Source organism: Hemicordylus capensis, chromosome 2 (genome assembly GCF_027244095.1).
Source record: "Hemicordylus capensis ecotype Gifberg chromosome 2, rHemCap1.1.pri, whole genome shotgun sequence".
Taxonomy (NCBI): domain Eukaryota; kingdom Metazoa; phylum Chordata; class Lepidosauria; order Squamata; family Cordylidae; genus Hemicordylus; species Hemicordylus capensis.
In genome coordinates this window covers 294195158-294209694 of record NC_069658.1, presented here as the reverse complement: position 1 = coordinate 294209694, position 14537 = coordinate 294195158, and the positions used below count along the sequence as shown (strand labels likewise).

The following is a 14537-nucleotide window of genomic DNA, read 5'->3' as shown; positions in this document are numbered from 1 at the left end:
TGATGATGTAATCCCATTCAAGAGGGCAGACACACAAACTTTTGAGAAGCAAGTGGGCTAACTTGTGAACCGCCTAACCAATTTGAACCAAATTTTCTACAGCTGTAAGGACACATAGGGATGCCCAATGACGTAATTTGTGATGATGTCATTTACCCAAATTCAAGATGGCAGATGCGTGAACGTTGGAGGAACGAGGAACTAGAGGAACTTGTGGACTGTCTAACCGATTGGAACCAAATTTGCTTTAATTGTAGGGACATATAGGGATGCCCCAATGGCGTAGTTTGTGATGTCATCCACCCCGATCCAAGATGGCAGACGTGTGAACTTTTGAGGTGCAAGTGGGCTAACTTGTGGACTGTCTAACTGATTTGAACCAAATTAGGTACATTTGTAGTGAGTGACACACGGTCACTTGAATGGCGTAGCTGGTGATGTCATCCATCCTAATTCAATATGGCGGATGCATAAACTTTTGAGGTGCAAGTGGGCTAACTTGTGAACTGGCTAACCAATTTGAACCAAATTTGCTACAGCTGTAAGGACACATAGGGACACCTCAACTGTGTAGTTTGTGATGTCATCCACCCTGATCCAAGATGGCAGACGTGAGCTTTTGAGGCACAAGAGAACTAACTTGTGCACCTCGATTTGAACCGAATTTAGTCCAGTTGTAGAGAAAATAAAAGGAAAGTAGGCAGATTAGTTCTGACAAGAACAACTACTTGAGAGAAAGAAAAGAGAGAGTGCATCCTTTGTCATAATCCTTGCGGCCTGTTACATTCTTCTGGAGAGGTCCGGTTACAGTTGCCACCAGCTCGTCTGGTGGTGTCCCAGGACCGGGCTTTCTTTGTGACTGCCCCAGGGCTTTGGAATAAGTTTCTTGCTGAAATAAGAGCATCTCCTTCTCTGTCTGTCTTCAGGACCCTCCTGTTCTCTCAGGCTTTGAATTAATTTTAATAATTCTAAAAACTTTTAAAAATAATTTTAATCTATTTTTATTGTCATGTATTTTAATTTGTGACTTTTAAATATTTTAAATTTTGTACACCACCTAGAGATATACATATCAGGTGGTATAAAAAAATGAAATTTTTTTAAAGGTCTTTTTGGCTTGCACAATGACACATCTAGCTCAGTATTGTCTGTAATGATCAGCACTGGCTCCCAGGGTTTCAGACTGGAGCCCTTCCTAGTCCTGGGTGGATAGGCTGGGATTGTACCTGGGACCTTTTCAATCCAAAATATGTACTGTACAACTGAGCTATGGTGCCCTTTCCTCTCTCTTTCTTATATATTTTGGGTGGCTTATTTTATTGTTGGCCAGTATTGCAGGCACTATTTCACCATTCACACCATTCACACAGGCACAGCACTAGAATTTGAAATATTACCCTTGTAGTAAGCCAACCTCGGGCCAGATTAGTGTTTCATTTTAGAGGCTGATTTTTTAATCAAAAGGAGACTTCTCTTGAAACACATGGTATAAGGTAAAGCTTGGCTTTGACTTAGTTTAACTCTTTCTTTCTTAGATAGTAGCTCTTACGCAATTTGTTTGAAACAGTAAGTTTCTCTGGTATAACCAATGGATCGAGGCTTACATTATTCCCTGTACTAAACTCCCCTCTCATCCCCTGAACTGTTGTGATCCTGACGTAAATAGAGGCAATATTAACCAAGCTCCATCTGCAGCCTGCCATGTGCAACACCTGCTTTTAATCAGGGTGAAGCAGTGTTATTGAGGTGCATGTGTGTGCGTGTGCATTTGAGATTATATTCACAATATGTCCCAGGAGGCTGAAGTCTCAGTATAGCTCATATGTTACTGGATATAATGATCTGCTAAATCCAGCATGCAAAAAAGAAAGAGAGAAAGAAAGAAAAGGCGGGGGGGGGGAGGTAGGGAAATAGATGAGAGAATGGCGTTGTATGAGATGTGAGTTTTGGGCAGTATAAAATATGCTAAATAAATAAAAATAAATAAATTGTAATCTTTCCATTATTGTGTGGGCATGCACCTGTACACACAATGTTAAATTCCAGAAGCTAGATTTTTTTGGCTTTAACTCATGTGTATCACACGAAATGAAATCACTTACTGTATGTTTGCTATGCCTTGGCTAATATTTGAAGAACCTAAGGCACATAAGAAGCCTTAAAATGATTGGCCTGGAAAAGAACTTTAGTCATCTAGTCCAGGCTTGTACAGTGAGGCAGTATTAATAGAGTATCTGACAATGTGCTCTTGTTAAAAGAGATCTCATAGTGAAATCACATACTAATGCATTTCAGATATTGCATCTTGCAATCTCACTAGGGATGTGCAACCGGTTCAATGTTGTGCCAGTTCGGTTCAACAGTTCAGGGTTGAACCAAACCACCCCCTGTTCGGTCCGACCCCGGACCGAACACCCCCTGAATGTTTGGGGGGTTTACGAACATTCTAGACTTTTTTTAAAAAAATACATTTTTTACCGTACTCCCCTTCTGGAGAGTTGCTGGAGTCGGTGGGGGTGTCCACGGAGGTTCCATTTCCCCCTCCCCCTGCCGGATTTCTATATGACTCCCTCCGGCTGGTTTGGCCAGCTCTTTGGCTGTATTTTGGCCATGCAGAGGCCAATTGTGCAGGCGTGCAGCCTCCAAAATGGCCACCATGCTGAGGGGAGAAGACTGAACCCACCCTGGACTGGACCAAACCACGGGGCGGGGGGTGGGCTCGAGGGGATGCTGGACTGAACTGGCCTGGTTGGGTTTGAGTCCGGTCTGGACTCGAACTGAACTGGGTCAGCCGGTTCCGTGCACATCCCTAAATCTCACTATGTGGATATGCAGTATTCCTGTAGTAAGAGTTTGTTTTATATTTGAGACTTGTCATTGCCTTTCCTGCCAGTTGCTTAATGTGACTCACATCAGCAAAAAGCAAATGAGATCATTTTACTATGTGAAAACTAAATAGTGGGGAGAGGTCCCTTGGTTCTTCTACCTCTGAAAGGGTGGTGTGAATAATATCTCAAGTCTGTTGCTTCAGTCAGTGCAGGATTGTTGCCTGGAATGTGTATTTCAGCATTTTCTCCCCAGAATTCACATTGAATATATGATAGGTCCAAGGCCCTATTGGAGCATTTTTCTCTGGAAACAATTGGGATCTTATTCACACCATACCAAATTATATTTGTTTGGTATGCGTCAGGATAGGAAGGTGGGGCAGGGCTGGAACTTTACTGCTGAGGCGGCTTCTTTTAAGAAATATCTGCCACTTTGTAGCTGCAGCAGCAGCATTTCAAAATGCCGCCTTTCCTTTCCTGGTACCTCCCTATAAAGCACCATCGTGATGTTGCTTCCTTCTCCTGGGACTTTTACACACAGCAGGCTTTACTGTGGGTTTACTGGAAGGCTTTACTGCAAACTCGAAGTTATCGCCCAAAACAGATGAAAATAGTGAATTTATTAATTATTATTTATTTGTTTGATTTCTATACCGCCCTTCCAAAAATGGCTCAGGGCAGTTTACATTAAAACAAAATGAAAATCAATTAACTATTAAGAACAAAAACTGAAAAAACACAATACCATTATTAAAACAATTAAAACAGTTTTTAAAACACTGGAAAAGCAGGCCAAACCTTTACTATTTAAAAAGATTTTTAAAAGCCCTGGATTTAAAAAGCCCCAGGTCAAACAGATAGGTCTTAAGAATTCTCCAGAAGGCCAATAATAAACGCAGATTATGGATTTCTGCTGGGAGTGCATTCCATAGCCCAGGAGCAGCTACAGAGAAAGCCCAGATATTAAAATATTAGCAGTTTTATTTTCAATCTCCTTCAGCTGTCCACCACAACCCCAAGATATATCTCCTGGTCAACGCAGTTCCCATCAGTGTATACTTGAAGTTGAGGGTTTTTGTCCCAATGTGCATCACTTTACAATTGCCAACAGTGAACCGCATTTGCCACTTTGTCGCCCACTCACCCAGTTTGGAGAGATCCTTTTGGATCTCCTCACAATCCATTTTAGATTTCACTACCCGGAAGAGTTTGGTATCATCTGCAAATTGGGTCACCTTTGGTATTGTCAAATTTGGTATTGTTGCAGATTGATTTTGGGAGGAAAATGTTACTTCATTTTACCATCAAAGATGCTACTTCTCCCATCCCCTTTGAGTTATTATTAGACTTCTGCATCTTGTGGGTATGTACATACAGGAGCAGCAATATATGGTGATTTTTTGCATTGCAAATAGAGTGATCTCCTTATGTGAAGATAAATAATTGCCATAAACAGAGAGATGCATAAATACATCTTTAACTGATCTATGTTCGATTCGCCTTTGGCAATCCTTAGTGTTGTTTATCTTGGGAGTTTTCCCCCTTCAGTTGCCTTAAAAAGAGAGAGCTGCCTTTATTAAACCCTGCTAATTGAGTGGAGGCCTCTTTTTAAAAGTGATGATTCTCTTATATTTAGTAGGGGGAGAGCAACTGTCTCTATCCAGCCCCACTATAGCATCTCTCCAGCGGTTGTGCTGTTGTCTGCCTTGTGTTTTTTTTAGATTGTGAGCCATTTTGGGACAGGGAGCCATCTTTTTTTTAACTTATGTGTTTATTTTATTTCTTTGTAAACTGTATTGAGAACTTTGGTTGAAAAGTGGTATATAAATATTTGTAGTAATAGTAATAATTACCCCTTTATTAATGGGAATGTACCCCTTGTTCAGTTTTGTATGAGGTTTCTATAGAGGTTGGATTAATCAAATATATGTGGAACATTCATTGAGTAGACAAGGTAAAAATAGTAGGAAACATTTTAAAGTTCTTTAACATTCAAGGAATTAACTCAGTTTAGTTAGGATACCAACTGCCTGTAAAGCACAGTATACTTCCCTTTAATAAGTTACCAATCTTGCCTTTTGCTTGCAGCTTTGCTGCTGCCTTCTCCATCTTGGTGCATGACCTATTTTATGAATGACCTTTTAATAAATTAAGCAGAGTCCAGTTCATCTTGTGCTTGAGTCCAAAACAAAGAACCCTTTCCTCCCACTTCCTGTTCACATGTTCGATCACAGTATGTGGGAAGCAAGATTACAGCAATGGGCCTGGCCTCTCTGAATCCTGTACATCCACTAGTCTTGCTCCCAACCTCTGCATGTTATACAATAATGGGGCCTATGTATGACGGGGAGTCATGGTCATGCCAAGGTTCTCAATTATGTATGTGGATCTGTCCATATGATTGGGAATACAGTTTCTCTAGGGCCTGTACAATTTCATGTACAGGCCCAAAACAGTTGTGCATGTGTAGAGCCTATTCTTGCATTCAGTTCAATGCACAGGGGTTAGAGTGGGGATGTGTGGAGTTTCCAGGGGTGGGGTGAGGCCAGGCAATCTTGCTCCCCTTCACATCTTGATTCAGTGTAAGATTGAACTAAATGCAACACAAGGACTAATTTTTAGCTATATTGTGCTCTCCACCTGGTTTCAAGCAAGGTCCCTTACCTCCTTCCCACCTGCCCAAACTACTCTTCCTGAGTCCTAAAGTTCTCCAACACTTATTCGCACTGCTCTTTGCTCCCCTTGACTTAAACATCCCCTACTGATTATTTATTTAACACATTTGTATACTGCCAAAAACTTGCATCTTGTGATGGTTTACACAAAAGTAAAAACAATAAAGCAATAATTAAAGCTGAATAGCTAGCATTTGAAAGCAGCCGCTGCCACGTCAACTTAAACTAGCTGAAGGTTCAAGGCTTAATTAAATAAATGCATCTTGAGAGCTCTCGAGAACTCCGTCAGGTTCTTTGAATAGTGAGTGTGGGGATGGGACGTGCCTCTATCTGGCACACAGAGAGGACACATGGCACACACCCATCTTACTTGCCCTGGAACAGAGGGAGAGGGCGCAAGGGGGCATAATGGCGGTGGCAGGAATAGGATAAAGAGGGAAGTGAAGGTGGCGAGGAGAAGTGGAAGGAGCTGTTGGAGGCAGCAGCTATTGGGGCCAAGTGGCCCATGTTTATAAGGCACATGTGAACACTGGTGGCTACTCCCCTGATTGACTCAAAGGTCTAAGAACTAATTTGGAAACAGGATTATTTCATCACAAATCATTTATTTGTGTGTGCTCTTGGTCTCTGAAGAAAGGGAGCAAATATAAAGCAAATATAAAGATTCTGCTATTGCTTGGATGGTTGTATGTGTCACCTAATAAATTTGTATGAGAGATTTTCAAAATTAGTAGTTGCCCTGCCCAGCGTACCTATACCCTGCTAGAAAAAAATTGGGTTTCTGAGGATTCTTGTATTTCTGTACCTATCAGCCTGGTAGACTGTACATTTCTGGAAGTAAGGCGCATCACTGGATTATGTGCTTTCTGGGTTTGCTGGCATCATATGACATTGCATCATCATCATTGGCATAGATGTATAAATACTTAATGATTTACAGTCATGGGGGATGGATTCACTTTGCAAGGCTGAAGGGCGAAAATCTCAAGACAGTGGGTTATGTGAGAGGGTCTAATTGGCAAGACAGATCTCTGTAGCAGTTTGGATAATATCACCCTCTGATGATATTACTTTAACAAGGGATCACTTTGCTCACTGAGAAGTCAGGTTCGCTAATGTTAACACACATAGTTCAGACTGTATAAAAGAGGAATGGAATAAATGATTATTTTGGGCAAATGTTCGTTTTTATCAGAGTATGGGAGAGAGAAATGATGCTATTTTGAATCAAGCATCACCATCAGTGCTAAGTCAATCAAAATGCTTATTGTATTGTTCATTAAAGCACACATTTTAATAGGAATGCTTTAGCAACTTAAGTAATGTCAAATTTTCAAAGTGAATTTCTAGTATAAAACATTGTGCTATCTAGTTGTAATATATTTATTAATGAGGTGTTGCTTTTTCTCTCTACAATTATATTGCATGATGATCTTACCTTGCTTTACTATAACCTTGTACTTTAACAAATACAATTTCCAGTAATGAATTTCCTGTGGGCAATGTATACAGAGAATTTCATTTATTAATTGAAAATGGTAGATTTTTCTTAGACATAAGAGCAGCCCTGTTAGATCAGGCCCAAAGACTATCTAGTCCAGCACCCTGTTTCACACAGTGGCCTACCAGATGCCTCTGAGAAGCCCACAGGCAAAGAGATGCCCTCTCTCTTGCAGTTGCTCTCCTGCAACTGGTATTTAGAGGCATTCTGCCTCTGAGGCTGGAGGTAGCCTATAGCCATCAACGATTAATTATTTATTTATTACTTTTTAAAATCCCGCTCTTCCCCCAAGGAGCCCAGACTGGAGTTTATGTTTGTGTTTAGCCTCACAACAACCCTGTGAGGTAGGTTACTTGTAGCCATTAATAGACCAGTCCTGCATGAATTTGTTTAAGCTTCTTTTAAAGCCATCTAAGCTGGTGACCATCACCACATTCCGTGGCAGAAAATTCCATAGAATAATTATGCACTGTGTGAAAAAATACATATTTTTAAGGTTCTAAACATGCTGGCAATCAGTCTCATGGGATCACCCCAGTTCTAGTATTGTGAGAGAAGAAGAAAAGTGTTCCTCTATCTACCTTCTCCACGCCGAGCATAATTTTGTAGATGTCTCTCATGTCTTATCTTAGTTGTCCTTTTTCTAAACTGAAAAGCTCTGGATGTTGTATCTTTGTCACATAAGGAAGGTGCTCTAGGCCCCTGATCATCTTGGTTGCTCTCTTCTGCACTTTTTCGAGTTTTGCAATGTCTCTTTTGAGATACAGTGACAAAAACTGTACACAGTACGCCAAATGTGTCTGTACTATAGATTTGTATAAGGGCATAATGATATTAGCAGTTTTATTTTCAATTCCCTTTCTAATGATCCCAAGCGTGGAATTTGCCTTTTTCACAGCTGCCACACACTGAGTCAATGCTTTCAATGAGCTGTCCACCACAACTCCAAGATCTGGTCAATCAGTGAGAGCTCAGACATCATCAGTGTATATGTGAATCTGGGGTGTGTTTTTTTTTTTTTTGCCCCAGTATGCATCTCCTTATACATACTTATATTGCGCCACATTTGCCATTTTGTAGCCCACTCACCTGGTTTGCAGAGAGCCTTTTTGAGCTCCTCACAATCTGTTGTGAATTTCACTACTCTAAATAGTTTTAATGTTGTGATGAGGGTGTGAAAGGGTTTATTAAGGAGGATATGGAGACTGCAGAAAAGTTGAATGAGTTATTTGCATTAGTCTTCCCAGCAGAAGATACTGAGTGTATACCTGTGATTGAACTGAACTTTTTAGGGATGGAGGCTGAAGAACCTAGTCAAATTGAGGTGATGAGAGATTTGTATTGTTTTTAAAAAATAAAAATTAGCAGATCGCCAGGGCCAGAAGGCACCCACCCATCCAACTTCAGTTGTAAAGTTTAGATTTAAATATGAGATGTATCTCTTTGTGAAATGAAGGAATTGTACCTGGTCTTGGCTACTGTTATCTTCCAATTTTTTGAATCTAATACATTTCTGTCTTTTGGAACTAGTCCAGCAAATATTTCTGTACTGCTAACTTTTATTTCTGAACCCCTGCTAACTTGGTAAAGAGGCACCTTTTAACGTGGTGATTCTCTTTATTTAGCAGCAGGAGAGTAACTGGCCCTATCCACCTCCAGCACAGTACCTCCAGTGACTGTTGCTGGTGTCTATCTTATTTTTCTTTTTAGGTTGTGAGCCCTTTGGGGACAGGGATTCATCTTATTTATTTTTTATTTCTCTTTGTAACCCCTCCCCCTGGAGCCATTTTTGGAAGGGCAGTATAAAAATTGAATAAATAATAAATAAATAAATAATAAATAATACTTGTACTTGTGATGTGTGAGCAAAAATAGCCCATTTACTCTCCTTCCCTGGAGCCTGGCCTAATGGGTTTCTAAAATTCAGAACTATGCTGACTCCTCTTTCATTTCCTTGCACCAGACACTGCACACATACTCAACATTTTGACATCACCGCACTCTGGAGAAAGTGCTCATCATAATGTTGTCCAAACAGTGCAGTGTTACTGTGATGAAACATACATGCAGAAGCTGGAGAGAGAGTGATGGAGAGTGCATGAGCAAGAGTTGCCATAGCAACCAAGCATGGAATGTTCAAGGAGCGATTTAAATAACTACAGTTGGCGACAGTTAGAAAGGGAGTTGGGACTAAGAGTTGGGACTGGGCGTTAGGAGAGAGAGGTTGGACAGAATGTAGCTGAGAGATTGATTTTTTGTGGTAAATGAACAAGGGAGATTGTTCAGGGCTTTGTGAGAGATTTGGTAGGTGAATGTGTGGAGACTGTCGAACTAGCAGTACATGGGTGCAGTGCTCTAGATATCTGGAGTTTTAAGCTTGGGAAACAAACCTTGAGTGAGAAAGGTGCCCAGAAGTGAAAACTCCTGGTAACAGAGAGAAAGGTCTGGGTTATTTCACCAAATCTGAAAACCAACTTTAAATACCTCTGTCTCAAGTTATATATCTCCCTAAGTGTTACTGTTATAAAGAAGGAAAACGCACTCTGAGGGAGTCCACAAGCTGTCTTGTTTAGCAACATTGTAGAGAAGTTGATGTGCCCTGCCTTGTAGAGATATTTATTTCAATCCTTTGTAAACAATAAACTTACTCTTATTTTGTTCTACATTTTAAGCCTTGTTTCTTCTGTGCAATGAATATATACACCTATCCTATGCTTGCGAGGCTACATAACCAAGGAGTTAAGTACCGAGAGCAGGGTAATAAATAATCTTATGGTGAAAGTGAAAGAAAGTAATAACTTAATAAATTCCCAGGACATAGAAACCAAGTTGTTATAAAATAATATAGAACAAATCATCTCCATGGACTCAGAGGCGTAACTAGGGAAAACGGCGCACGGGGCAAGCACTGAAATTGCGCCCCCCACTGCCCCCCCAACAGACATCTGACTGACACACATGTGTTTTTTCCTCACAACAACCCTGTGAAGTTGGCTGGTATCTCAAACATCAGAATTAGTCTAGAAGACTTTAGAATAATCTACCTAATGAAAAATGATACTAATGCCTATGGACATCCCGTGTGGATGAGAAGATATTTTTCTGAATATGCTGGGCATTCCTGATGTCATGGTGAAAGCTAGTGATGGAATCAAAGATGCCTACAACCTGAAATAAGGGAAGTGGGATTCATACTCTTGGTTGTTCACACAGGTATCAAGTCTTTGGTTCCCATGTTTATCAGAAACAACTATTGTGTCATCTTCTTGAAGTTGGTTTTTTTTTTTTTTTTGTATCTGCATGACAATCTGTCTCCAGTGATCCCTGCAAATATATAAAATATAACTACTGTTCCTGACACTAAGAGATATGCTACTATGAGTGGAGTAAAAATAGCCTCACTTTCTGTATACTTCACAACTGCAAGGAAATGGGAAGATGCAACACAGAGTTCTCTCTCTGTGCTGTGACTGCATTTATGACTGCAGTGGCAGCAGATGGGCCCTGTTCTGAATGTCTGTTGGAACTGAATTATTTTCACTGTAGTTATTCACCCTAAGCTCCACTAAGCAACAGTTAGGCAGGTTCTGGGAAATGCTGAAAATCATATTTCTCCCATTTTTGGTTACCAAAAATGGTAACCTTGTTACCATTGATGTCTATCCAATTCATTACAATAAGAGCAGAGGCATAACTAATAAGAGTCTTATTGAAACGAATTGGATAGACATCAAGGTAACAGAGAGGGAAAATGAGAATTTCCCCCACTCCCCTCCCTTCCTTTAGGTCTCCAGAGATTACAATACCAAAAGAATAGATAGCGAGGAAAAAACCCTAATCACACGATGCAGCTGAAGGCATTGTTTCAAAGCCAATTGGAACACTAAGGAGCAGGCAATGAAGAGAAAAGGCACGGAGAGCAAGCAGACCACGGAAGGGAGAAACTAAGTAAAAGGACCCACCCATCATCCAGTTCAGTGGAAGAAGGGAAGGGGAGGACGACAGGCTGGGAAGGGAGGCTGGCAGGGAGATGCTGGTGGGGAGGAGCCCGATCCTGACCAAGGAAAGAAACCAGTGGAGCAAATGCAAACAATCACAATGCCGTGCCCACCCCGCCATGCCCGCCCGCCCGACCAAGTTCACAAACAAATTTCATTGATCTATCACATCGATCTCACACACACCTTGTCCACTCCTGGCTGGTGCTGCTTTTGCTTGGCTTGTGTTATGTGGGCTGCCACGGCAGCGGCCGGCTGTTAACTCCCCCCTAGTGCAGCAAGAGAACTTGCTTCTTGTGCAGCGGAGCGGCCTCAGCAGCAGCAGAAAAATGCTCCCATGTCCCGTCGCTCGACTGAGTCTCCGAGTCTGACTCCCTGCCTCGTCGCCGACGCACGTGCTGTGCTGCAGACGGCGAGCTGGGAGGAGGAGTTGGACACCACACCACCAGCACCACGCATGCGCGACTGGTGGCGGGGCGGGGACTGCTGCGGAGTACTTGCTTGCTGTTCTGCATGCTAAGCTGTTGTTGTATGGTGACGAAGATTGTCCGTCGACAAATTTTAGGTGCCCGTGCGGCACCAGAGCCAAGCAATGGGGGGGCGGGGAGGCGGCGCCGAGACCGGGGGAGGGGGGCGCCACGCCCGGTTGGACTGTTCACACTCACTCGACTGCTGCCTGCACTTTAAAAAAAACCAAACAAACCAGGAAAGCGGAAGCCAGGGGATCGGTGGGGGCACTTTTGGCGCCCCCCACGTGACCAGCCAGGGTGGCGCCTGAGGCACGTGCCCCCCTGCCCCCCCCCATCGTTACGCCTCTGCATGGACTTGAGAGGGGCATCAGGGTGGGTTCCTGACAGATACCATTACATTAGTGTCAAATGATCTCTGTTTATGTGCAAAGAAGGAGTTTATACCAGGATTGCACAGTTCATCAGGGATGAAAGTTTACTGTCTGGATGACTTACCCAACATTGGGTGTTTATCCCTAGGGTTACATTGTTGACATGAGGCAGGTTGTCTGGTAGGTCACTTGTTGGAACAACCTTTGTCTGAGAGATATGACCCAGTCTCAAGTCAAGCCTAGTGCCTCATGTTAGTAAGCTTGTACCAGTGTCCATGCGTTGATGGGGTGGCCCAGGTGGTATTTGTCTTTCAAGATCTTTCTAATGTTTACTAGTAATGCTCCTTTGCTTCTTGCAATGGAGCAACAAAGTAATGATCCTTTGTTTAAAGTTATGACAAAGCCCTTTGGTTGTGGTTTCTTGCTGCATAAAACCTATCAGTCCTCCCTAGCACAGTAGTAAATCTTTCTGGGAAAGGTTTATAGCTGGTTACATTGAGAGCTCTAACAATAGGATTGTGAACCAGCAAAAATAACCAATGTTAGCAATGAAAACATTCCTGAAGTATTACTAGAACTGCTACCTTCTCCCTTCTAGATACCTTCTTTCTCCACAAAATAAAGGAAATCTCTCAAAGGAGATCCAGTTCCCGGAGTCACTTTGGTGAATGCTGCAAGCTGAGACATTAAATTAAACAAATATGTTTTCCTATTTTTCTGCTAGCACCTGGGACATGTTGTCAATGTCTGATTCTAAGGACTAACCAATATAACTATATATTTTGCTTTCAAGACCTGAAGAAAACTGCTTTTACATTTCTATGCAAATGTGGAGTGATCTTTTAAATGATGTGGTGCATACTAGAAAAGGTTGTGACTAATAGGCTCTCTGTCTTTTTTATAATTATTCTCCAATGCTTCGATGATTTAACTCAAGGGCTCTGTTTGGAAAAATGCTAGACAGGCTGTAGAATAACTGTCCTGAAACCCATGCTGCTGATTGCTAGCAAGCATAAGTTGTCCCCTTTGCTTAGCAGGGTCTGCCCTAGTTTGCATTTGAATGGGAGACCTGTGAGCACTATAAGATATTCCCTTCAGGGGATGAAGCCACTCTGAGGAGAGCATCTGCATGCTTGCATGAAGAAAGCTCCAAGTTCCCTCCCTGGTATCTCCAAGATAGGGCTGAGGGAGACTCCTGCCTGCAACCTTGAAGAAGCCGCTGCCAGTCTGTGTATTTTTTTAAAAATTGTATTATGTATTTAAAATATTTCTATACCACCCAAAACAAGCCTATTTGGGCATACAATTAAAATAATTTAAAACATTAAATCAATTAACAATTAAAATCATTTAAAAGATAATAAACATTAAAAATCCAGTATTAAAATTATTTAAAACTATAAATCTAATTAAAAGCTTGGGTGAATAAATGTTTCTTCAGTGCCTTTTTAAAAATTGCCAGAGATAGGGAGGCTCTTATTTCAAAAGGGAGTGCATTCCAAAGTCCAGGGGCTGCAATGGAGAAGGCTCTTCCTGAGTAGCTCTCCAGATGGTCTTAGCAGGCGGTGGGGCTCATGGTGAAGAAGATGTTCTCTTAAATACCCAGGGCCTAAGCTTTTCAGGGCTTTATAAGTATCAAAGATCAAGGATCAAGAGGGCAGGTGGTAGGCCGCACCATTCCAAGCAACCTATCCACATTTCTCAGGAGTCATGAACTTAAACTGATCCAGGGTCATCACATAAGAGGAGCTGCTGGACACCTGGGCATCAGACACTGTAACAATTGTGTAGTTTGAATCCAAGTCGGCCCGAATACGAGAGATTTTGTCCACAAAGAACTCATTTAAAAATGTCATAGCGAGTAATGGTGCATTCTAAGTACTGATTCAGGGGGGAAGGGGCACACATTAGCCCCTTCACAACCCTGAACAACTCTGCTGGATGTGAACTTGTGGATGCAGTACAGGAGGAAAAGAATTGCTTCTTTGCTGCACGTATTGCCTGAGCATAGATTTTTAAATGCTATGTAATCATCTGTCGGATTCGAATTGAGTCTTTTTCCACTTGTGCTCTAGTCGTCTACCTTGCTGCTTCAGCCCCCTTAGTTCTTCCGTATACCAAGGGGCCAGTTTCGAAGTAGGTCAGAGAGGACGCTTAGGAGCTATCGTGTCCACTGCCCTGGTGAGTTTATTATTCCAGTTCCCCACCAGAGTGTCAACAGGGTCACCAGCAGAGCCAATACTAAATCCCTTCAAGACTTCTTGGAATCCTGTTGGATCCAGTAACCTTCTTGGGCGTACCATCCTAATGGGCCCTGCCCCCTGTGGAGGTGGGTTGTGAGTCCAACCTTAACCAGGTGGTGGTCCGTCCATGACAAATGGGAAATCACAGGAGTTCCCACTCACAGAACACCACTCAGTATTGTAGACAATAATGAGCTTGATGTGCTAATGATCTGACTGTATAAGCCTATGTTCTTATGGACTCAGTTTCCACACCCTTTCTGAGCACATTTATCCAGACAATATATTTCATATTGCAGAAATGTATTAGTTGGCACACTGATTCCATTTCCTACAAATTGGGACTGGGATCCAGGACCTCTTATGAAACATTTGTCACTGTTTAGGTTGCACTGGGGTAAGAGAATACTACCTTTCCTGTACTTCTAGTGAAGCCTGGTTTTGCCAGTGT

General features: G+C 42.0%; 1 protein-coding gene across 4 annotated transcripts in view; it reads left to right on the top strand.

Annotated features, from left to right (window-relative positions):
• SRGAP3 (SLIT-ROBO Rho GTPase activating protein 3) overlaps positions 1–14537 on the top strand; it is a 289377-nt gene that overhangs the window by 165493 nt on the left and 109347 nt on the right. The window lies entirely within an intron of this gene.